The following is a 24,725-nucleotide window of genomic DNA, read 5'->3' on the forward strand; positions in this document are numbered from 1 at the left end:
TTAAGAACATATAATAAAATACTGATAATAATACTGTAATAATAATAATAATGGGAAGCAAGATGGTACAGTGCTTATTGCTGCCCCCTCTTGAATCCATCATTCTAGGTGTGAATCCAATGCCCAGCTATAGTCTGTGTGAATACTGTACATTTTCTCTGTATCTTTGTGAGTTCTTGTCCAAGCCCACCAGCTTTCCACTCATATCCCTGAAGTGGGATGCAGTTCTGGTTAATTGGCAATTCCAAACTGGCCATTTATGAGTGTGGATGTGTGTGTAGCTAAGCACTATGATGGATTTGCACCCTGTCCATCAAGACACTTCTACTAAGAAATTAAGTATTAGAATTCGTCTGGCCACGAACACAAGTAATATGGTCAAGTAGGTGGAGTGGTGGACTCCCAGTTCAGTCCCCAACATTACCTGAGTGTGCCAATCTGAGCAGGTACAAATGCCGAGCCTATAAAAAGTATTCACCCCTTTGGAAGTTTACACATTTTATTGTTACACAGCTTTGAATCACAGGGGGTTTCATTTGACTTTTTGGACAGTGATGAATAGAAAAGGACCCTTTAATATCAAAGTGTAAACAGAGCACTACAAAGTGTTCTAAATTAATTACAAAGATAAAAACCTATAATAATTTATTGCTTAAGAGTCCATTTCCTAAATTCTCACTGGTGCAGCCAATTGGTTTTAGACATTGCAGAATTTGTTCAATGGAGACCTGTGTGTTGTTTCAGTTGATTGCAGAAGAAATTTCCCTTTAAGTGGAAGGTCCAACTTGTGGTGAGTCGGTATGGTGGTCCAACCTACAGTACAAATCAGGGTGAACGACACATGAAAATTTCCAAGTCACAGAATTTCCTGTTGGGGTCAAGTTAAGTCAGTCATTAAGCAATGAGAAGAGTATGGAACTGCTGTAAATCTGCCTACACCAGGTCATCCACCAAAACTGAGAGATCCTCAGTGAGGGAGGCCACCGAGAGACCTAAGAAGGAGTTACAAGTTATAGCGGCTCAGACTGGGGAGACTGTACCCGGGTAATTCACCAGTTGCAGTTTTATGAGAGAGTGGAAAAGAAAGAGACACTGTTAAAAAAATACAAAAATGGACAACATCTCAGTTAAAGTTTACCAGAAGACACATGGGGCACTCTGAGCTCAGCTGCAAGAAGTTTCTGTGGTTTGATGAGACCAAATTGAGCTTTTTGAGCTCAAAACTAAATGCTCTGGTGCCCTGTACAGGTGTTGTTCCTGCCTTGTGCCCCATTGGTTGCTGGGCTTGGCACCAGCTGCTCTCTAACCCTGTCATGGATAGGCAGGTTGGGCAAATGGACTTATGGACGGGTGGATGGATAGATGGAAGGACTAAATGCCATGTGTGGTATAAGCCAAGCTCTGCACATTATCAAAAATAAACGATTCCCACCATAAAGCATGGTGGTGACAGCATATTCTTGCTGTAAGAATGCATCTCTACAGCAGGCCCTGGAAGGTTTGTGAGGGTAAAATTAATGAAGCAAAATATGGGGAAGTCCTTGATGAAGCTCTGATGCAGTCTGTAGGAAACCTGCTCCTTGGGTGATTTATTATCAACAAAACCCAAGAATAAACTTAAAGCTACAGAGGAATGGCTTCAAAACAACAATGTGAATGTACTGGAGTAGCCGTGTCAGAGTCCAGATCTCAATCCAGTTTAGATTTTGTCTCTGTAAATGAGAAAGGCTGTTCACTTCAGGTCAACATGCAACTAGACAGAGCCTGAGAAGTTTGGTTAAGAAGGATGGGGGAAAATGGCAGAACCAGATTTGTAAAGCTGATAGAGACCTGAGCACACAGAAACACACAAAGGTGCAACTAAATACTTGAAGGGGGTGAAAACATATGCAATCAATTATTTTGTGTTTTATATTTGTAATTAATTAGGGGTGTACTCACACTAGGCACGTTTGTTCTGTACCGTGCACAAGCCCGATTGTCCTCCCTCCCTACTCCCCTGCTGGCCTGCACTCACACAAATCCAAAATAAATCAAATGTGATTCAATGTTGTATAACAATCAAATGTGAAAACTTCCAAGGGGGTGAGTACTTGTTATAGCGACAGGCATTAGCACAATTGTGTGATCTGGAAATGGCTTTGGGTAAAGATATTTCTAAAAATGTCTAATACTGAAGGAAAAAAAGCCAGATTCCCAATGAAGGGAGGAGTAAATATAACTGATGAATGACAATAAATCCATCCATGTTGTAAACCAAATGTAGAGTCGTTAGGAGATATCCCAGAAGAATCAGACACAAAGCAAGAACCAGACTTGAAGGGGAGGCCGATTGATCTCAGGGTGTGCTCCCTGTTTCAGCCCCACTTACTCAGGTTAAAATTTCCAATCAATTTTCTGTACATATACATCTTGAACATTTGGAATTAAATTATGAGGGATGTTAAACGCAAATCGGGAGAACATGCAAACTCCACATAATCAATGAGCAGCGATGTCTTCTGTAAGTGCAAGCCAGTCTTTTAAATGGCACAGTGCCCTGGCAGTTAAGTATGGTGGTCATAAAAATGATCATGAAGCACATCACCCTCTACAGGCAGACTCAGTATCATATGTCTCACAGGAAGAAGCATCATCATTATTCTTAGTGCTATTAATAAAGCAAGAATGAGACATTGGAGGAAAACACCACACTCATGAACATGCTAACATTTTAGAAGAACAGATGAAAATCTTTAAAAATTACTGGTTTTTTTTACCCTTGTGGTAATTTAGAATTTAAAAGACATAAATTAAGAAGGGTTTCCCAATCCAAATAAACACACTTGCTGAAACAATAAATTAGGGAAGTTAAGCTTCCTAAATTACGCAGTGGGGAAAATGAACAGAAGCAATGTAGCTGACTGGGAGAAACCCCCGACAATCACCGGAAATAAAAGGTAGGAAGTAGATGTTCGGAACACAGAAGTTGAAATCGTAAATTTAAAAGTTGCTTCACCACAAGAGGCCAGTCTAGGACAAAGGTGAAAAGGCCATCATGAGATGTGCGTGTGACCGTGTAGGGAGTTGTTAATGCGGTCAGGTCATAAGCTTCTTAGTACATCCAGAAGAAAAGCGAAACTAAAATCTGCCCACCCATCCTTTCACCAATCCCACCCCATTCAGTTTGGGTTGACAGGGAGGTATGTATAGTCGGTTTCAGTAGACTCGAGCGCGAGGCAGGAAGCAACCTTAGATGGGAAGCCAGTCCATTCCCAGGAGTGCCCACTCACACTCAGGCCCAGTTCAGAGTTGAAAAAAGTGGAAGATAATGTGCCAACTTCACCTAGGCAGGAAGCCCACCATTGAACTTTAATCTCCGGAGCTGTGAGGCAGCAGCATTAACCACTGCACCACCCTTCACTCTTTAAATATTTTGTATTTATCAGATTACTGCTTGTTTGGGGATTTGTAATGTCACATTTGTTCTTTTGTACTTTTTCATTTTCTAGTGTGTTTTGACACTTCTCTTTTAGCTTTCCGTGATCTCATGTCTGCCTAATCCTTTAAATGTTGGATATTAGATCTTTTTATTTCAGCTGACCTCTCAGCGTTAATCTCTGCAGTGTTCTCAGCTCCACTAGTAAGGGTCCGTCTCAATTCACGTCTTCTATAAAGTGCTTCGCATTATTTTCTGCCATACCGAGGAAAGCAGCTTACAGCTACAGGTATGTGAAAAAGTTATGTATACCCCATGAAGTTTTTTTTTTTTCCTTTTTTGACATATGTTGACTTAATTGATCTTCATTTAAATCACTATCTTTAGATAAAGGTGTTGCAATTAAAAAAATAAAATAAAGCTGAATGTACAGTAATTTATCCAGCTAAAACGTAAGTTCACCCTTGGCTCTAACAGCTACCATTGCTCCCACAAATCAGCGTTTCCTCTAACTGTCTAGCAGTCTCAGACCTCGACTGGAAGAAAATTTTTCCCATTTCTCCAGTCAGAACTCTTTCAGCTGTGTGATGTTTGGTGGGATGTCTTGCATGCACAGCCCATTTCTAATTTCCCAAACACCCCCCTCCCCAACCCCGCATTCAGATCCAGGGTTTCACTTGACCATTCAAGAACCCTCCATTTTTTTCTTTGCAGCTATTCCTTGATGGATATGTTTCTATGTTTAGGATAATTGTCATGTTGCAAGGTCAGTTGAACTTCAGTCTTCTGACAGAAAGTCTCAAATTACCTCTGAGACAATGAAGAATTCATAGTGGATTCCGTGATGGTGAACTATTCAGACCCTAATTCAGTAAGGCAGCCCCAAACCATAATACTTCTATCACTAATAACTATTCACAGTGGCTCTAAAATCTGTACTGACCCCTACTCTCTCTTCTGTTTCTTTTTCTGGTTTCTTTGTGGTGGCGGCCTGCGCCACCAACACCTACTCAAAGCATCATGATGCACCAACACTGATGGACTGAAAGCCAGAAGTCTATGTGACCATCATCATCAGGTCCTTCCATGAAAACCCTAAATACAAAGAGGACTGTTTGACTTATGTTAGGTAGATTGCCCAGAGGGGACTGGGCGGTCTCGTGGTCTGGAACCCCTACAGATTTTATTTTTTCTCCAGCCTTTGGAGTTTTTTTTTGTTTTTTCTGTCCACCCTGGCCATTGGACCTTACTCTTATTCTATGTTAATTAATGTTGACTTATGTTTATTTTTTATTGTGTCTTCTATTTTTCTATTCAATTTGTAAAGCACTTTGAGCTACATTTTTTTGTATGAAAATGTGCTATATAAATAAATGTTGATTGATTGATTGATATCACCATGCTTTACAGTTGAGGTCAGGTACTTCTGATGAAATATTGTCTTTGATTTTTATCAAACATGTCTTCTGGTACTTTGGCCAAAATACTCTATCTTTGCCTTATCTGTCCAGAACACATTTCTCCAAAGGTTGTGTTCTTTGCTTAGGTATTTATGGACAAATATTATTCTTGTCCTGATGTTCTTTCTGGACAGCAAAGGTTTCCACCACTCATGTGGTTCTAATTTGTGCAGCCTCTTTTGAATGGTAGACTCATTCACTTTGACATCAACAGTGACGAGAGCCACCTATATGTTCCATGATGAAATTCTGGAGTTTTTAGAGACTTCTTTCAGCATCTTACATTCTGCTCTTGGGCCATGTTTGTTGGGATGGCCTAGATTGGACAAGTTTGTGTTGTTTGAAATCTTCTACATTTGTAGATGATCTTCTGGACAGTGAAATGGTAGATTTCCACTAGTTTGGAGATCTTTTTATATAGACATCTATAACCATCTTTCTGAAGGCCTCACAGAACTCTTCTGATCTTAGTATGATGATAACACAGTTGAACAACAAAGTGCAAAACCAAACTAAATGCCTGAGGTTTAAATAAGACAGGTTGCTCCAAAATCCTTGAAGTTCTGATCATTTGCATCTGATCGGGTGTACCTGACTCTAACCTGACATATTTCAGGTAGTGATAAATTTTGTGGTGGGCTTACATTTTTTTCATTCAAAATTTGCATTTATTTAAATTATACAACTGAATACAAGTTGTAAATGTGGTGTGATGTTTGTTATATTACATCACCTCTATCTACACATACAGTTTAAATGAAGATCATATCTTGATATGTCCACTCAGGTAAAAAAGGAAAAACATTTCATGGGGTGTACTTCTTTTTCACATGACTTTAGCAATATGGCTGTGCTTGAGCACCATATCATGCCTTGAAGATGCAGCTGTCTGAGACAAATATGGCAGGATCTGTGGGGTCAAACCTAACAGTAATGTCTGTGTGTGTGTGAGAGTGTGTGTTTATTTCCAGTATTGTACTGTTGTGTCATTAATATTGTCCCATTAAAGCACCTTGTCATAGTGGATGTAGTTAATGACACTATATAAAATAAAGACACAATGACAATCACATAACTAGTGACACCACCAAATACAAATACAGCCTACAGACCCCTGAGAACACAACACTCAACTTCATTTAAATGCTGAAGCTCTAAGTGGCCTGGCTTGGTTGCTCTCTGGGTCAGTAGGGTAGTGACACTACTACTACAACTACTACAATGACCACCGCCACATAGGCACCATGACAAACAAGAACAAAGGCCTACATACAAGACCCCAACATCCAATGTTCAATTCAGTTTTCTTTTACAGTGTGATCTTCACTGAGTGCAGGTTAGTGAAGCATGGTTGGCGTCTTTACCCAGCCAGGATGTCCTCAAGATGGAAGGGCAGGGGGAGACAGCATGCATGGGGCATTGTCTTCCCTGTACTACTAAATGCAAGCCCCCCTGGGTTGCAGCAGCATCACAGTTTCCCACAGGGCATCATGGGATTTGGAGTTTGCAGGCTTATCCCTGTTGGGTTCCGTGGATTCTGCCTACTTTATTTGGCACTCACCTCACCTGGAAGTCTTCCAAACTACAGCTTCGGAACACAGGAAGTGCTTCCAGGTGGGACATAAAAGGAGCTGCCTGCTGTTGTTCTGGGAGCCAGAGTCAGGAGGAAGGAGAACGAAGATTGCGCTGAGGAGCAGAGGAGGCAGTGACCAGTGGCAGAGAGAAGAAGAAAAGAGAGCAAGAGTTGCAAAGTGCTGTATTGGGCTTTCTTGCTGTGCTTTGTAACTGTGGTGTGGGAAATGCTTCAAAGAAGAGTTTCCCATGAATAAAACTATCTTGTGCTTTTATGCTTATGTCAGAGCCTACTTGAGTTGGGTGTTTGAGGAGCTGCAACGTGATAAGTTCTGAGGAAAATATGCAATTACAAACTCTACGAATGACTACCTACATAATGAACACACCTAAAGACTCAGATTTCTTTAAATAGACTGTAAAACAATGTAGTTAGAATCAGATTAACCTAAATGGAGCCCAGCAATGTCTGTCCAGTAAAGTTGTGTCTCTTCAGTCAGACTTGATGGCTCTCAGCCCATTTCATGATGGTGGTGTGGGGTGGGCTTTGGCTTCCCCACCCTTCTCACTCCTTTTTGACACTGTGGCTTTGTTTTTAGAGAAAGACACAAAATATTTTGCTTAGAATAAACGGATACGGTATTGTCTTGTGATCCATATGGTTCATGAGCTGTTGTACATGAGCTCTGTACTTCTAACGTGGAATATCATCAGTTCTGAGGTTGTTCAGTGAGACTGCCTGATCACACCATATACTGTACTGTATAAAACAGAACATACCTGAAGGCATAAGCATTCGCCCCCTTCAGGCCAGTATTTAGTAGTTGCCATGATTGCCTTGAGTGTGTTTGTGGACAGGCTTCACTTTCTCTCTGTCAGCTTTGCACATCTGGTTATCCCCAGTTGTTCTTCACAAAACTGTCCATGCCTTATCAGGTTGCACAGGAATTGTGAGTGAATGGCCCTTTTCAAGTCCAGCCACAAATTCTCAATTCTGGACTCTAACTCGGCCACGCCAGGTCATTAACATTGTCATTTTTACACCATTCCTGTGTAGCTTTGGCTTAGTGCTTGGGGTTATTGTCTTGCTGGAAAAATCATATTCAGTAACACTTTAGTTTAGGTACTGCAAAACTGCATCTCTTTCTAATGTACTCTTACATACCAAGACCTTAACACAGGCTCCTTTTTGTCTCTGTAACACTTATACAACATCAGTAGATCGATTAGTCGTCTCTAATCTGGGTGGCATAATGACATGCTGGTGAAATGACTTGTTAATGTGAAGGTTTCACAGGCCTTAACTGAATGTGTAATATCAAGAGAAATGTGTCTCCGTTAAGCCCCCTGTCACACGTGTGCATGGGAAGCAGCTAAAGGGTCTGAATGAGTGTAATTCCACGCCAGACCAGGGGGTGGCAGAGTGTACTGATCCTTTCTCTATTTCCATTGCAGACCGATTACGGAAAATTCTGCCTGGTCCCAATGACCTCACTTCTCATTCTGGCTCTGATGACCTCACTTCCAGTTCCGGCCCCTATAACCTCACTTCCTCTACTCGCCCTTAAAACCGCCATCTTTACCTTGTCAAGTCAGTTCTGTTTTGGACTCAAACCGGTACACAACTGTACACCTTTTGCAGACAGGAAAAATTATACTGGTGGCAGCCTAAAATCTTTGTTTGGCTCTTTATCTCGTCTTTGACACCCCTCAGATCACTCCAAAGTGAAGTTCTGTTAGTAGGTCACATTGCAGTGATGAATAAACACTTTACTGATGCTATGTTATGAAGACCCAAAGAAGTGTTTGTTAAGGTCTTATTACATATGAGTAATAGGTGCATTTGTGTTGTACCTAAACTGAAGTGTTACCAAAAAATCTTCTCCCAAAGTGTAGATTTCTTTCAGACTTCATTAGGTTTTCCTCCAGGATAGTCCTCTATTTTGCTGCACTCATTTTCTCCTGACAAACCTTCCAGGGCCTGCTGCAGAGAAGCATCTCCACAGTCTGATGCTGCCACCACTGGGCTTCAGGGTTGGGATGATGGGTTTTTGATAAAGGGGACAGAGCTCAAAAATGGCATTTAGTCTGATGATCAAAAATCTCAATTTTGGTCTTGTCAGATCAGTAGAACCTTCTTCCAACTGACTTCAGAGTCTCTCACATGCCTTCTGATGAATGCTAGCCATGATGTCCTGTGTGTTCTTCCTCTTTGCCATTCTCCCATAAAGCTGTGACTGGCACAATGGAAGTTGTCTGCACAGTCTTTCCAGTCTTAGTTGCTGTAGCTTGTAACTCCTTCAGTTCTCAATGCTATCCTAGTGGTGTGGCTCACTGGTCTTCTTGCACAGTCACTCACTTTTAGCCGATGGCCTGCGCATTGCAGATTTTCAGCGGTGCCATACTTGGACTCTGTTTCTTAATGGATGATTTAACTGGATTCCATGGGATATTCAGTGACTTGGATATTTTCTTGTCTCCATACCCTGACTTGTGCTTTTCAATTCCTTTTTCATGGAGTTTCTTGGAGTATATTTTTATATTCATTGTGCAGGTTAGACCACCATACTGACTCACCACAAGCTGTCCCTTCCATATTCTGGTACATTTATTCTGCAATCAGTTGAAACCCCTAACAGGCGGTCTCCATTAAACTAATTCTGTGCCTTCTAGAACCAGTTGGCTGCACCAGTGATGACTTAGAGATGTCATATTAAAGGGGGTGAATGTTTATGCCATTAATTATTGTGTGGTTTATATTTGTAATTAATTTAGACCACTTTGCAGAGGTCTGTTTTCACTTTGACATTAGTCTTTTTCCGTTGATAAGTGTCAAAAAAGACAAAAATAAAACCATGGTGACTCAAAGCTGTGTAAAAATAAAATTGAAAACTTGTAAGATGTTGAATTCTTTTCATAGGCAGTGAAACTGTAACAGTCTAGTGGAGCACATTATGACACATTATGAGCAGTTCAGATTACACACTGTCTCATATGATACGTTACTAGAAGTGTAAGTTAACTTCCCTGTGTAGAGCCCACCGTGCTGTTGAAATTACCTGCCTAGGACTGACTCCTACCCGGCCTTTACTGGCTTCAAAGAACACTTTACTGGTAATACAGGTTAGTAAATGAAAGGACTGCTAGGTTAAATTGTCATAAAGTGCTGTATGGGAGGAGTTATTCACTGTGTATAAAAAAATAAAAATTAGGGCCTAAGGGGCGCCATAATTAATGAGTACCATTAAATCAGCTTTATCTGAAAAATCTCAGAACCGATTCGTCTTTATCAAAGTAAATTAATTGGTTTAAAAAAAAAAAATCTTACTGACAGTCTTTGACGTCTGTGTCAGCAATACAAAGGGAAGTGTAATTTCTCTTTCTTCATATTGTTGCTTCCTCTGGGAAGATTTCATAACCAGAACATCAGTTTGAAATATTGCAGTGGTTGGCAAAACTCAAGTTTATATGCCAGCTCCCGGAAGGCAGCAGTTCTTGCTGTTCTCACAATTTGCGGTAAACGGAGGTTAAGCCACACAATGAAAACTGAAGCTTTGGAACATTCGGTAGCAGGAGTGTCTGAACTTGGCCCTCAGGGATGGTCACGTTGGCTTTCCCAACCCCTACCTGTAATGAGGGGCAGAGCTTTCCAAGGGTTTTTATTTATTTAGAAATTGAAGGCCATATGAAGTAACAACCAATCAGAGCTGATTTGATTCATCTAAGGAATTTAGCCAAAACTGCATTGTTTTTAACAGGGCCAGGTCGGTTTATATCCTGCTGTGTTGAAATAATTCCAAGTGTCTCTTATTATCCCGGGTGCAAGTACCATTGAATGAGTTTACGGAAACTTATTAATCGTGTGGCTTACTGCCCAAGGAGTTCAAGTATAAACACAGCAACCCTTCTCTTTGATCTGCTGTAGGACCCTTAGTGAGACTTTAACTTCTCTTTTCTTAAACTGTAAAATAATATATAGTATACAAACTTATATTAAATCTCAAGATGTTGATAACCGTTAATCATCTCGTCTCATTTTTTGAGACAGCTTTTCCTGGAGAGAGTCATGGTGGCAGCAGGCCAAACAGGTCAGCCCAGACCTCTCTATTCTCAGCCATAGATTCCAGGTCTTCCTGGGGAATTCCCAGATGTTCCCAAGCCAGCCAAGAAATACAGTCCCTTCACCATGTCCTGGGTCTGCTGGTGAGTCTCCGGTCAGTGGGCCATGCCTAGAGCAGCTCTAGGGTGAGCCAACCAGGGGGGACATTTGTACGACGTACCCAGACAACCTCAATTGGTTCCTCTCAATCTGTAGAAGCAGCAGCTCTGCTTTGAGGCTGTTCCAAATTGCTGAAGCTCTCACCCCATCAGAGAGTGTCAGCCGAGCCACCCTGTGAAGAAACCGCATTTCTGACGCTTGTACTCGTGATCTCATTCTCTCATTCATTACCCACAGTGCATGAGCATAGGTGAGGACATGGATGTAGATCGACCAATAAACCAAGAGTTTTGTCTTTAGACACAAAGCTCCTGCTTTACTACCATAGACTGGAACAATACAAGCAAACAGTTGCCTCTGCTCCAATCTGCATGTTGGTCTCTCAAGTTCCCTTTTTCCATCACTCATGAGAATGATCCTGAGATACTTTAACTCCTCCACTAAGGGTGATTGTTCACCTCTCACTATGAGAAGGCAATCCATTCTTTCCAAGAGAGAACCATGACCTTAGACTTGGAGATGCTGATCCTCATGAAAGCCACTTCACACTAAGCAGCGAATCTCTCAAGTGCATGCTGAAAGTGACCGTCACATGAAGCAAAGAGGATAACATCACCTGCATAACTCAACAAGCCTACTCCTAGCCTCCCCAGCTGGAGAACCTCACATCCTCTGCTGTGCCTTGATATCCTCTTGATGAAAACCACAAACAGGAGAGATGACAAGACACAGCCTTGATGGAGTCCAGAACCCACAATGAAGGTTCATCCTTTTAGAAGTAATTAACTTTCTATAGGACACTCCATCCTGAATTCTAATTCTGCTTATTCCAGTATGAAGTTGTGAAAGGCAGTGACTTGACCTTCATGTCTGTGGAAAGTTGGTAGGAAAATAAAGTATTAATAGAGAAAGCACTAGCATGGATGGTATGGAAAACTCTACACAAACAGTGAACCCAGCACTCTGACGCTGTGCACTGGTAGTGCTAACGGCAGCACCTCTAGACTACTCTAGCAAAATCATTTGTTGAGAACATGAAAATGGCAACAAAATAGAGAACACCAAGGAAAGCTAACTGCCACAATGGATCTGATGACCCGACCTCCTCGAAGGGATCCACCACCTTTCTTCCAGCAGATTGCCCTACTAATCACTGAGCCTAGTGCATCCCGGGGTGCCTAAACTGCCAGTGTGGTTTTCACTCCTCCACCCAGGCCTGTGCCACCAAAGTGTCTCCTGTGTTCTTGTAGTGAAATAATCAGATGTGTGAAATGAATGAGTGGAGGATTAGAACTGTTTGGATGTATCAGTGTTATTCCAAATGAGGAGGGATGCCATGGGGCACTTTCCTGCTACATCCATCACACCAGAGAGAAATGCTTTCCCTTTAGCACTTCTTCTAATGCTTCCTGGCCAAGGTGCCAGCTCTGGAATGTGCCTGTCAAACTCAGCATCTTGTGAAGCTCAGCCTAAGCACTGTCACCTCTTCAGACAGAGACTGACAATCTCCAGTTTTCCCCTTCAAGATGAGCAGTAAATATTAAGAGAAGTAAATGTAAGAAGCATGGATGCCGCCAAGTTGATAAATGCTGTTTGCTCCAGGCATCCCTGTGCTGTGACCTAGAGGTTTTGTCTCCATTGTGCTGACAGCTAAAATCACTTAACCCATAATAAGAGGTGCCAACTGCTGTAGTGAAATCCTAGCCAAGGTAGCTGCCATGGATTTGACCCTTGGCTCTGATTTGAGAGCATTAGCAGAGTGTTTGGAAGTGCTGTCAGAAATGTGCCACACGCCTGCCTGGCTGTTCCTGTCACCCAGTGTTTCAAATCCTGTATGGCTCTTATTTAAGGCTGGGAGTTGGCAAGGGTTTTAGAGAGGAGTTGATGCTACATAATCTTGGCAGAAAGCTTGGCAGAATGGATCTACACACTCAAGGGGCTTTCTTTATATACTGGTCCACATTATTCAGCAAGTACCTGGAGTTATCAAATTAGGGGATGCTTTTCCAGTCACTCGACTTGTAGCCCCTGCGTTCCATCCTTTACTCCCACCATAATGCCTTAGTTTTCTTTGGTGGGTGTGAAACTCAGATAGATCATTGGTTACTAAACTCAGATAGATCATTGGTTATCCTATATATTCTACCCATCTGTGGTAGAATATGTTGGGTATTCTGATATGCCTTTTTTTGGCACCATTGTTGTATTTGACTGTTAGTTGACTGACCTCAGTCTATCCGTTCCTTCTGTGTGCTTCTCCAGGTCATTCCTGGGCATCTGATGACTTCACATTGATCTCACTGTTCTGTTAGCTTTCCTTTTTATTTATTCTCTTATTTTGCAATTAGAGAAGTTTGGTATTGTTACATTTATAAGAAATTTTAAAAAATGTCTATTTTGCTATATCTTTGGATGCTTAAGTACTGCATATCATTTTCCTTTTTTAAAATTTTCTGTGACGTTTATATCTGAATCCTAACCATAAATGACAAGCATATCAGACACCAGGGCAAGCAACACTCACGGTGAAATGGCAGCAATTTCAGTGTTACACAGTTGTGTGCTCTATCTATCTATCTATCTATCTATCTATCTATCTATCTATCTATCTATCTATCTATCTATCTATCTATCTATCTATCTATCTATCCTTTCACATATCTATCTATCTATCTATCTATCTATCTATCTATCTATCTATCTATCTATCATATAGTGCCTTTCACATATCTATCTATCTATCTATCGTCACACACGTGCACATGGGAGGCAGCTAAAGGGCCTGAAAGAGAGTAATCCCACACCATACCAGGGAGTAGCGGGGTGCGCTGACTCATTTTCTCACTTTCCTGCAGACCGTTCACAGGAAATTCCACTCGACCATGATAATGCCACTTCCAGTTCCAGGCCTTTTGATGACATCATGTCCAGGTCTGAGCCTATGGAGGAAGATCCTTCCTGTTCCAGCCCCTTTGATGACATCATATCCTGTTTTGGCCTTTAAAGTTGTCATCTTACAACCGGAGAATCAGTTCTGTATTGGACTCTGACTTGTGCACATCAGTGTGATAATACCAAAACCCATTTGCAGCCAGGGAAAATATACAGGTGGCTGCCTCAAACCTTTTTAATGACTTTTTGGTCTTATTCTTGTGACACTATCTATCTATCTATCTATCTATCTATCTATCTATCTATCTATCTATCTATCTATCTATCTATCTATCTTAATAAAAGCATAAATGTGTATCTGTGTGTCTATGCATCCATCCGGTTGTTATATCTCTGACAGTGCAACAAATGGCGTATCACAAACATCAACACTGTTTTTACTAATCCCATACCAAATGGCATCATTTTTGTGTCACAATTTTGTTTAGTTTAGTGGCTGCTACAGCATCGATAAGGCGTCAGGTTTGGAGGTCACTACCCGTGATGTAACTAGTGCAACAATTTAAAGATCAGCATAGTGCAATTCCTGGTATCCGGCATTTCAGATGGTGTTCTTTGAGACCTTGTGTGTGAATTTCATGTGTTTATTGTTTCCTGGTAACAGAAGTTTTGTTGGAACTTTTGATTTCTGTTTAGGGTTTTATTTTTGGTTTTGACAACAGAGACTCTTTTGAAACTGAACTTTGTGTGATTATTTTGACTACAACTCATCTTTCTGGTCTTTTCTATTAAATCTGCTCTTTACCCAGTTACAGCAGAAGAATGGCTATTTAACTTTTACACAGCCACTGCATCTATGCAGTGGCATTAGCTCTCAGCTGTGTTCTTGTGTTCCCTTATTGAGCTCTTTGTTTACAGTTCTGTAGTCTTTTGATAATTTTATTTCATTTTCTAGGTTTTTAGATTTTGGAATGTTGGGTTGTGGACCTTTTGCTTTTTTTAATGAATTATTTGCTTTCATTGTATTCCCTGCTTTAAGTTCTTCTCTACTTTTTTCACTGAGCAGTAAATTATGTGGGAATTTCAGGTGGATCCAATAAGGCTCACATTTGGTTATTTTGTGACAAGAAATTGGCCCGAGAAGAGTGTGTGGGACTTGCGACTGTTTTTGTGTTGTGTTTGTATGAGATGAACTTGAGCGTGAATTGAGCAACAGACTGAAATTTGAGTTATTGTTTTAGTAGAAATTCATAAGAGATGTTGTTGAAAAGGCAGGGGTTAGATAGAAACTGACCAAAAGTGCCTTTTTACCAAAACTAAAACAGTATTCAAAATGCCTGGTCAGATATCTAATCTAGGTCATTGCCAAAGGAAATGAACTCTTTCTTTGTTTTCTTCTTGTGCTAGTCTTTGCTTTGATGGTCCGAGTCTGGTATGTGCATTCACCTCTGATGATGTTACTCGTTGAATTGGCATCACCCGCGTGGCTAGCAGGAGGTGTCATGATGACACCCATTGAAAAAAAAAACTGACATGGCGCTCTTTCTCAAGTAAACCTTTACCAAAATGGCTAAAAATGAATAACAGTAAAGGTAACAAAAATATAAATTTAAAAAATCAAATAAAATGAATGACAATAAAAGTGGAAAGTACAGCAGCAAGCATGCAAATATGTTTAAAATGAAAATGAATCAAGACATTTTCTAATGGCATCCTGGCAACTTTTTGTTTTTGATACAACTTCAGTCTCGCTGTTGTCCTTCGGTTGACATTAGTATATCGACTCTGGCCTTGTTCTGACGACTCTCATAAGAAAGACCTCCACCTCACTCTTTCAACAACAAAAGTTCTGGCATTTGAACCCAGGATTATGGAGCTGTGAGTAAACAGGGCTAAGCACTTAAAAAAGTTTTCTAATTAGTTACTGTTTCCTGTTTTCCAATATATTACATCTTGACTTGTATAGCAGAAGTGTCTTTCAAAAGCCTCAAATATAACAAATTGTGACCGCAGTGCCGCTCTCCTCACTTCTTATACACAGTTTGCTCCACCATGTTATGGTCATTTTTAAACATGGTCCTAAGTGGATGCCGACAGTCTCTGTGGCCACTTGCTTCCAGGGCGCTGTAGCCCACCATTTCATGCTTTGAGTCTCATTTGTAGTCTCATCACATCAGGGGCTCACTGGGGTCTGCCCACCAGCAATCATGTCAAACTGTGATTTTCAATCACCATGTGATAGTCATCTCTGGGGAAGACTCCAATATTAAAAAATGATTTTAGTTAGAAGAAGTCACACTCAAAAATAATGTTCATCATCCATTAACTGAGAACGAGTCATTGATTGTCTCCCAAGAAATTGTCCAGGAAGCATCGGTACAAGGCCAGACTGACCCCAATTGGGACACGGTCCACCACAGAGCACACTCAAACCAAGTCGGCCTGACGTTAAATCCAACCATGTTCTGAACCTGCTTTCTTCATTACAGGATCATGGGAAGCAACATTTAGTGAAAAGTGATAGGCAGCCCAGGTATGGCACACGTATTCAGAGACGCCATGCCAAATCCACTTGCACATGCAAATTCCACAGAATTGTTTTCCAGGACAGGATTTGAACTCATGTCTCTTTGAGCAGGAAGGCAGCAGTACACCATTGTCTAATAAAAACCTATATTTATAGAACTAGAGACAAGAATAGGCCACTAAAGCTTCTGAAGCTCGCACTGTCATTCCAACCCAGGCAGTTCTTTTCATTTGCTTATAATCCTGATAAATATCCCGTCAAAGGAAGCGTAAACACTGCCCACTGTAAAAATCCACACTCAGTGAGGTTAGACAGAGAAGTAACAGCTCCAGCAAACATCTAACATCTCAACACCCTCTCGTCTAAACACTTTGCAGAGAGTGGCTCAGCTCCACGGCCGGCGCTGCGCTAAACGCACCTTCAGCGGATGAGTCAGGCTGCTCGAGCTCCTTTTCAGTTTATTTTTGGCCGCCAGAAGAGATTTTAGTGAATTTTGGCAAATTGTCAGTGACAGGCCTTTTTGCCATTTAAAGAATGCATTGTGTTTGAGTTTGTGTCTAAACAGTGAACTGTGACAGAATGGCTCGAACGTATATTGCATTTCTCATGATTATGGTGGGCGAAGCATTTGAAGCATTGATTTGGCCTATAATTAATATGTTTTTTTCTAAATTTCTATTTTTTGTGCTCTTTCAACAGAGTAGTGAATTGGTTAAGCTCAATGCTTAAATGTATACATGGGTTCAACATGTGGCCTGGTCACCGCATAGATGCCCCTGTGTTTCTGTGTGTCTCTACCCTGCAATTCACTGGCACCTAAAGCAAGAATAACAGAGCTTGCAATGGAAAAAGTACTTTAAAAATAATAGATGCATTCACTTTTTTATTTGTTTAGCATTATGGGCTATCAAGAAATAGACATCCCCCTCCAGACTTTGTTCCTACCCTGTACCCAAACGGTCTCGATGGTTCCCTTCTTCCCCATAACCCTGTGAGTGATTGAGCCTGCTGACAGATGGTAAGGGATGGGCAGCCTTCCCCTCCAGGGCTTGTACCTGCCCTCTGTGATGACCCTATATTAAAATAAGCAGACTCAGAAAACATAAAGGTGGACATAAGGTGCCATCTTCAATAAAGAAGAAAGCACTGTGCAGATCTTGACGATGGCAGCACTCCTTTTACTAATCAGAGCCTGCCTCCGAGGTGATTTACTGTCCTGTTTATGTAAGACGGACCGAGAGACAATGCTGAAGACGTGCGTGGTCTGATCCAAGCAGCCAAATCTTTGTTACGGGCCAGAGATTTACCAAATTAGGTCATAATGAGAACAAGCAAGTCAGTGTAGTCAGGAGGAGGTGGAGTGGCGATGACAGATATCAGACGGCCAACTTCTATAAAGTGTTCAAGGTGATGCAGTCATCAGTTCAAACTGTAAGCTTAAAAGAACGTTAAGACTTTTAACACTTACATATGTTGTCCACAACATTTTCAACCATTTTTATGGAAATGGCCTCTGTAAAAGGTGCTGTGTAATGTAAAGATAAACTGACAAATGTATTGATATGTAGACATCCTTAGAAACTCAGGCTTAATTATGGAGAACAATATAGACCAGCTTACATATAATTGTAAAGTGTCTCTGATATCATCTGATGAAGGAAATACTGCAGTAATTATCATGCTGGATTATGTGCAACTTTCCACACAATTGACCACTCTATTCTTTTACATAGGCAGGAAAATGAAGTTTGACTCTCAAGCACCATCATTGTGTGGTTTAGTTTTTTTTTTAATCCATTTATATACAGAAATGTGTTCACAGTATCCCAAAATTAATGATGGTGTACTCGGACCACTGTGTATGCTTACCCTGGAAAGCTTTAGGAAATATAACATTCACTTTCACTCTTACACAGATGACACTCAGCTAGAGAGATTCAGAAAGTATTTAGACCATTACATTTTATGCACACTTTATCGTGTTATAGATTTTATTTTAAAAGGATATATTTGTCTATTAATCTTCACTCAATAATCCATAATGATGAAGTGAAAAGAAGTTTTCGGAAAGGTTTGAAAATTTATTAAAAATCATAAACTAAAATTTTTCCAGTGCCTGAAGTGGACCGGTACTCGCCTCTTCCAATTGCAGCATGGAGTAGTAGCAGTTTTCCTAGCATAACAGTGAGTACCACCTTTCTTGCAAAAATTCACAATGGTGTCAGTAATTTGGTTCTACGTCAAGTACTGAATTTTTCATTCATGTACTGTAAGTATTCAGACCATTAATTCAGTACTTTGTAGAAGCCGCTTTGGCAGCAATTCCAGCTTTGAGTCTACTTGGTAGGTCTCTACAAGCTTTGCACATCTGGATTTGGGCAGTTAATCCCATTCTACCTGGCCGATTCTCTCAAGATCTCTTCGAATGTGTCTGTAAACTGCCATCTTCAGGTCCCACCACAGATGTTCTATACGGTTTAAGTCTTGGCTTTGGCTGGTCCACTCAAGGACAGTTAGAGACTCGTCCTGAAGCCATTCCAGTGTTGTCTTGGTTATATACTTCAGGTTATGGTGGTGGTTAAATGCAGGCAGTGTTGGGGTGCAGTAGTTAAGTCTGTGCACTTCAAACCCTGAGGTTGTTGGTTCAGATCCCACCATTGTGTGACCCTGAGTGAGTCACTTTAACCACTTGTGTGCCAATTAGAAAAAGAAGAGAAATGTAACCAATTGTATCTCAAACGCTGTAAGTTGCTTTAGATAAAGGTGTTGGCCAAATAAATAAATATAAATGAAAGACAAACAGTCTGTGGCTGAGAGTACATGAACTCTGGAGCAGATTTTTTTCAAGGATCTTACTGTAGTTGGCTGTAGTCACCTTTTTCTCACCAGTCATCCTGTCCTTGTTACTAAGAAGCACCTCCACAGTTTCATGTTGCCACCACCATACTTCACCACCGGCATGATATTACACATGGGATGAGCAGTGACATAGTGTTTGAAGTTCTGAACAAAGAATTCAATTTTTGTCCTATCAGATCAGGCAATTTTGTTCTTCAAGTTGTCATATGCCTTTCACAATTCTGTTTAGCCTCTCTAGCACAAACACCTCATTGATGGAGTGTTGCTGGGGTGGCCATCCTTCCAACAGGTTCAGCAGACGACTTCTGAAGCTGTTAAAGTGACCACTGGATTCTTTTTCACCTCCATGACCAAGGCCTTTCTTGCCTAGTTTCTCAGTTTGACCAGATGTTCTCTAGGAACTCTAGGAAGAGTCCTGGTATTTCCAAGCTTCTTCCATTTCACAGTTATTGAGGTCACTGTGCTCCTGGGGACACTTTAAGCTTTAGAAATGGTTATTATCACTTTGATCTGTGCCTCAGCTAAATGTAATCCCAAAGGTCCATAAAGAATTCTTTGGACTTCATGGCTTGGTTTCTGTCCTGCCATGCAGTGTGAATTGTGGGACCTTCTATACACAGATATGTGCCTTTCTAAATGAAGCCCAATCAATTCAATTTTCCACAGGTAAACTCCAATCAACTTCTAGACACATCTCAGGGAGAATTAAAGCAAATTGGGTCCACCACAGCAAAGGCTCTGAATACGCATAGAAACTAGAGATTTTAGTTTTTGATTTTTAAAAAATTTGCAAACCTTTCTGAAATCTTGTTTCACTTTGCCATTTTGGGCTATTGAGTGTAGATTGATTGGCAAAATTGGCAAATCAATTTGTTTAAAATTAAATCTACAACACAATAGAGTGTGCAGAAAGCAAAGCGTCCGAATATTTGCTGAATCTACTGTGTGCCTGTCTTTCAGATCAATCGATGTTTCCCCTATTGTGTCAGTGTGAATTAAAAAGGAGGGCGGATGATAACTACTTGTCTTTGAATAAACAGACTGAGAGCAGGAGAGAGAGTAACTGAGAGGAACGATGCAGCCTGCATAAATAGTCTCATCACTTTTTAACCAATAAATAGTTTTACTTAATCGCCACACAACACTTTTTCTAGCTTAAATATATTGGAAAATTAAGCTAGTTTCTAAATATAAAGATTCTAAATATGCATTTATTTCTAGTATTGACTACTGTTCAGCTTTCATTGTGAATCCTTCTTTCATTCAATTCAAAATGGTGCTACAAGAATCATTATAAGAACTAGAAAGTATGATCACATAACCTCTATTTGTAAGTCATTACAACGGCTTCCAGTTAAACTTAGGGCTGACTTCAAAATCATATTTCTTACATATAAAACATTAATTGGCCCTACTTACCTGTCTGAACTTGTGTTAGAATCTCAAGCTAAAAATTCCAAGGATTAATAAAATAACGGAAGCAAGGTGATCTTTAGACTATAGGGTCCCAGAGCGGGAACAATTTGCCTGCTTATATAAGAGACATCCTGCATGGTGATGGAAACAACATTGAAGACTTCTTTATTAAGAACTATGAATTAAAGAATACATAAAATAGGAACCGGGATGAAAATATTTAATAGAAATACAAATTGCTCTGCAATCTTATCTCAAAGACTGAATGCTATAAAAACTAAAACTGATTAAACAGCCAGCAATTAAGAAACCTGGGCCTTTTTTTCTAAACAAAACCTCCATAAATGAAGACTGATAACAAATCATTAATCCCATCCTCGTCGCCAAGTGAACAGCTATGGACTCACACCAACGGAGCATCTCAGTTTGAAGATTTGCACTGTGGTGAGCTGCCTGTGGTTAGTCGCAAGTCACTTATCGCTTATGAGGTCTGGCTCAGAAGCGATCTTCTTACAGTATAAGCTAAAAGCAGAAACTCTATCAGTCAGCTGCATACAGGCCATTTCTGAACACTGCGATCAGAGCACTTTGTGGTAACTTCAGCCTCCACCTTTTCTGTGCAGTGTCACTACTACTTGCTTCTTTAGAAATTTAAAATTAAGGCCAAAAATTCAGTACTAGTATATCCTGATTAGAGCTACTGCTAATTAACTTGCCCAGAATATCCTGATTAGAGAGGGCTGGGGTACATGCGCTGATAGCTGCTTATTAACTTACTTGTTCAGAACATCCTGATTAGAGCTGCTGCTAATTAACTCTTTCAGGGCTGATGTCGACTTTTGTCAAAAGGAGGAGTTGACGATGGTAATCAACTGTAAACTGTGCCAGAATAAACCGTTATGTTTTAGTTGGACTCTCGTTGCTAGAAGGAAAGTTAGCTTCATCGGTCTGACTGAGATTTTCTGTGCTTGTGTGAGTAGTAAGGTGCAAACAAGAGCAAAAATGACACTGACATAATGGCGAGAGATCAATGCGAATGCGTAAAGCAAAATACGCCGTGGAGAAAGTTTTACTTATTATCTCTGAACTGGACTATGACTTGCCGGACTCTGATTTTGATACAAGTGATTGAAAACGAATGTGAGGTTCCAGCTTGAGCTAACTGGTCCCCAGCTAATCGTGTAGCTGACACACCTACAGCAATATTCGCCAGGAGGACTGCCACTTAACAATGGTAAGAGGTAGAAACCAGATTGCAATGCAATGCGACCGTGACCACTGCTGCAGCTGCCCGAAGTCAGCCTGGCAGCAAGTCTGCCGCACATTCTTGGCAAACTGGCAGCAGCAACAGACGTTTTATGTTGATTTCTGTGTGAAACCATTGCTTTTCAGAAACTGTTTTTTGGAAAAAATATTCAGCCCTCAAAGAGTTAACTTGCTCGAATTCCTTCATTGTTTATTATTCATTTGTATGAATATTTTAGTATTACAATAATAATGAAGTTTACCAATCCTCCTGTATTCTGTTTATCTTCTTATTATCCTGCTTGGTGTCACTGCTCTGCCTCCACACTGCTTCCTCACCTATGGGAAAGACACCTGGGATACTCAGGAGCCTTAAATTGTTGATTAGCACACGCAAGCAACAATTTCACTGTACTCTGTACACGTGCCAAAAATGACACTATAAAGGCTGCTTACTAGCTTTAGTCAGATCTCATAAATCTCGGCCTAAGGGTCTTCCTAGATGAACTGTTTAGCTGATGAGCATTTGTTAGAGGTCAGACTCTCGGATTCATGGCACGCACCTTCATTTGGTAGAATGATTCAGCATTTTGCTGCTTCTGCACGCTCTTCAGCTGATCCCCTTTTTGCTCTTTCTTGGGCTTTCCTCCATGCTGCTCTTTGCACCACATCAACCTCACGGAATTTCGTAATCAGATACTTTCTCATCAACGTAACTCATCCCTGGTCTCAGATCCTTGCAACCCTGCCTGTAATCTGTGCCAGCCCAATGCCAAATTTAGACACAAAATGTTTTATTTTTTTATATTAGCCAGCTGCATTATAGTGCGGCTGCATTCCCTCCGTGTCCCGGGTGGATTCACAAAACAGAAAACTGCCAAGTGAGCTCCTTGCTAAGTATATACAGTTTTGCTTTTAGTTTGCAGTAAATCACGTCTACTTCTCATGTGTGTGATTTGAATTTACTGAAGCATCTCAACTGAAAAAACTCAAATCCTCCCATCCATCTAAGCATTCACTCAATTTGTTAACCCGTTTAGTGCAAATCAGGATAAGAGGGAGAAATAAGAATGACTACAGTCAGTCATTGTCCAACACGCTATATCCTAACACAGGGTCATGGGGGTCTGCTGGAGCCAATCCCAGCTAGTACAGGGTGCAAGGCAGGAACAAACCCCTGGGAGGGCACCAGCTCACCACAGGGCACACACATACTAGGGACAATCTAGGATCACCAATCCACCTAACCTGCACATCTTTGGACTGTGGAAGGAAACCAGAGAACCCGGAGGAAACCCACACAGACATGGGGAGAACATGCAAACTCCACGCAGGGGGGACCTGGGAAGGGAACAAAGGTCTCCTTACTGCGAGGCAGCAGCGCTACCACCGCACCACCGTGCCATCCAGAATGACTACATAAAATGTGAAATGCTTTCAAAAACTCAAGAATAGAACTTCATTATCATGTATTAACATTCAGCGACCCTCTAGAATAACATCAATTGTTGCGAGTCTCTACCCTTAATAATTATTTTGTGCTCTTCTCCCATTTCTAGTGAGGATTTATTAAAGATACCCCTCAGTGACTCCAGTGAGAGGTGTTCAAGGCATGGCCCACTGGGAGAACACCACAGGAAGATTTAGGACATCTTGGGGGATTCGATTAATTGAATGTCTAGGAAGTGTCCATGTAATCCCCAAGAAGCAATGAAGGAAGCTGTTAAGATAATTAGGCCTCGTCAGCCTAGCTCAGGCATGCTGCTGCTGCTACTGTTATCACTATAAGCAAAATGAAAATGAAGATGATGATGATGATGATGATCAATGTTCTGATTTAAAGTTAAAGTTTAGAACTGTGAGCCACTGATCTTCCGCTACAAGCATCTCCTTGACTTTGAAAAAGACATTGATGTTCACATTGTAAAAAATAAACTCAGTGTGTCCTGTGACGGGCTGTCATGCTGTCTGCTGTTGGTTTCTTATTCACAACGAATGCTGGTTGACCCGGTAAGATAAAGGATGGATGGGTGGGTAGACATTTAGAGAACTCTGGGACAATGTTTACTATAGGAAAGTTATTTGTTTAACATTGTACATTTTGTGTTATGGCGTGTCATGCTACTAATAGGATTGTATATGTAAAACTAGCCAGAAGCTGTCCCACGAGCCCTGTGGTGATTAAAATCCATGGGCTAGAAAATACAAATGAAGCCTTCACTCTTTTAGGAATAAACACTCTGAGGAGGAAGCACACATTTCCGAAGGAATCTTGGCGCCCTGTCATATCATTTACATCAGAGAGCTGATCATTCCTGCCAGCACTCACAGCAGCTGCTTGATATGTTTCTCTTTTATTTAGTAGTTAAAAGCAAAACCTCTTAAAAAGAAGAAATCCAAGGTGCTTTTTGGAATCCCTCTAAACAGGGACTGGTGTATTGGAGATGCTTACAAAACGATTGTAAAGGTTCTTTCTTTTATTACAGTTTGCAAATCTAGAAACCGCATGACATTTCCTTCCTCTTCATAACTGATTACCAAAAAAATCAAACTTCTCATTTTTCAATACAATTTTTCCTTTACATAATTTTCCACATTGATACGTGTAATGCTAGATAAAGTTTAGACTTTAAAGGGCCCAAGTAGTATGTATGAAAAGAGAGATAACATAAATTAAAAACAAATGAAATAATAATATATCAGTGCTTCTTGGAGTCTGTGCGGCTGCAGGTTTTTGTTCCAACCAATTTCACAATCAATTGATCATTTAATGTCTAATTGAACTAATTTATTTAGCTCTTCTTTTTATCTTATTTTGCATTCAGAAAAGCACAACTGTGTGAATTTTACATTTTAAAGAAATTTAGAAGTATTTGTAAATTTACTATAAGTTGAATTTTGTAACTCTCTTTTATTGTTTCACTGTACATTTGTCTTTTTATGTGTAGTTTGCTCCCTTAATTTAATCCTAATAATAACAATTAACAACAAGCCAAGCAGACATGAAGGCAAACAGCTAAATACTGAAAGGCTGCAAGTAATTCAGCGTCAGACCCTTTAAAGGCCATGTCACATTACATGACATTTCCAGCGATTTTCAGTTGTACTGTTCATTTA

At 40.6% G+C, this 24,725-nt stretch overlaps 1 protein-coding gene across 1 annotated transcript in view; it reads right to left on the bottom strand.

Annotated features, from left to right (window-relative positions):
* Window positions 1-24,725, bottom strand: part of LOC120515597 (G-protein coupled receptor 20-like) — a 62,708-nt gene that overhangs the window by 6,300 nt on the left and 31,683 nt on the right. The gene's annotated exons all lie outside the window — the stretch shown is intronic.

The sequence above is a fragment of the Polypterus senegalus genome, chromosome 15 (assembly GCF_016835505.1).
Source record: "Polypterus senegalus isolate Bchr_013 chromosome 15, ASM1683550v1, whole genome shotgun sequence".
NCBI lineage: Eukaryota > Metazoa > Chordata > Cladistia > Polypteriformes > Polypteridae > Polypterus > Polypterus senegalus.